Source organism: Aplysia californica, unplaced genomic scaffold, assembly GCF_000002075.1.
Source record: "Aplysia californica isolate F4 #8 unplaced genomic scaffold, AplCal3.0 scaffold01273, whole genome shotgun sequence".
Classification (NCBI taxonomy): domain Eukaryota; kingdom Metazoa; phylum Mollusca; class Gastropoda; order Aplysiida; family Aplysiidae; genus Aplysia; species Aplysia californica.
This window is the reverse complement of record NW_004798543.1, coordinates 123,585-125,337: the sequence shown is the minus strand read 5'-3', so window position 1 is coordinate 125,337 and position 1,753 is coordinate 123,585. Positions and strand designations below refer to the sequence as shown.

Below are 1,753 nucleotides of genomic sequence, written 5' to 3'. Positions count from 1 at the left end.
CCGCCTTTGAAGGGGTTGCACCTTCTGCAGACGAAGCAGTGGGTCTATTTATATCCCCCCGACCCACTGGGGGTTAATGACACTGTGTTATGAGAGTAAATTTCTTTGTCCAACTTAAAAAGTGGACGTATTGTGGCGACACTTAGTCTTGCTTTACGAATTTTCATGACTTGATGGACGTTACGATCAAGTATAATAATGTCTTGCAGATTCAAACTGTCCTTGTCGATCTCTACTTTGTGGTATGTTTTCCGATCCGATCAACTAAATCCTTTATTAAATACAAAGCGTCGCATTACCTGTCCAGAAAGCTTTTGTGAAACAGTCTTGTTAGATTGTTACATTTCTTACGTGAAAGTTTGACTTTGCAATGATCTGATCGTATTGTTGACATTGTAACATTGTTGATCCCTTTGGTCGTGTAGGGAAAATTTTGCAATTAGCGAAAATAAAAGTAAAACCTGCTTCTGAAGAGAATGCAATAGTAATAGAGAGATATCATGGAGACCAAACTTTGGTTCCGAATGGGACAGTTTTAAATCAAGCTGTTGAAAATGTGTGCTCATCTGATTTGTACACTGACTGTGTAGCATTTAACCAAGCGAGGATGGGAAACAAAGGACGTTTACCGAGTTACAGTTGGGATATAACAAACAACTCACTTTATACGTATAATAGCTAGTTTGTATACCTCTTATTTTTATTTGTAGTAACCAGTACACAGTCATATCATAACTGTCAATAATGCGTCACAACTGACCATCGCATACGCCCATAAACGTTCACGAGTGTAAAGGAGAACGACGAACCGTACCATTCATCGTTTTCGCTTACATCGAAAGGCTCACCTGCCGGTGCGCAATGTAAGGGAGAACGACGAATGTCGAATAACTTTGCTACTTTTTAACCTAAACCATTCAAACTTTAGAAACTGTTTTATTGACAATTCTGTCATATATCTGGTGAATTACAGCTTAAAAGAGTGAAAAATAGAAGTTATAAAGTGAAAACTGTTTTTGCCTCTCCTGAAAAATTTGCCTCGCTACCTGCACAGGACCATTCGTCGTTTTCCCTTACGACGGCAGTGTTGTTGTTAAGTAGTCCCTCAAATCAATCATGTTACGTAGGCCCCTCCCACTATTGACCAACAGGTAACAATAAATTTTCATCTGCTGATGAGTTAAGCGTGCGATCCCTCATAACCGATAAGCCCCGCCCAGAACTCATACACAAATCGTCATTGAGATGAGTGGTCACTGAGCAACAATGGACATTAACATGAACAAGCGTCACATGTTCCCTGAGTGGTGGCGACCCTGTGTGTTTGTTTGACTGTCACTAAGGCACTCAGTCTGCCTCCTCGGACACATTTTGTTTTATTGTCACTCTTGCACAAAATCAGCAACAAAATAAAAAGCAAACAAACAACAAACCAACAAGAAGAACGACAACGCAGCTACTCATACTGTACCTTTTTATCTTAACAAATTCCTGGAGTTATAAAATCCACTTAAAGCCCTTAGATCAGCCTCTGACAATCTAATTTTCAAAACCCCAAAACATACTGCGAACGTTCCTTTTTGTTCTTTGGTCCCCAGGTATGGAACAAACCCCCATATAAAATAAGATGTGCCCCAACAATTTACATTTTCAAAAAACGGCTGAAGCATTTCTTATTCACAAATGCATACCTATATAAAGAGAGAGAGAGAGAGAGAGAGAGAGAGAGAGAGAGGGAGAGGGAGGGAGGGAG

The 1,753-nt window shown here is 40.0% G+C and overlaps 1 long non-coding RNA gene across 1 annotated transcript in view; it reads right to left on the bottom strand.

The window, feature by feature from the left end:
• The window catches only part of LOC101854617, a 14,979-nt gene that overhangs the window by 4,869 nt on the left and 8,357 nt on the right, over positions 1 to 1,753 (bottom strand). The gene's annotated exons all lie outside the window — the stretch shown is intronic.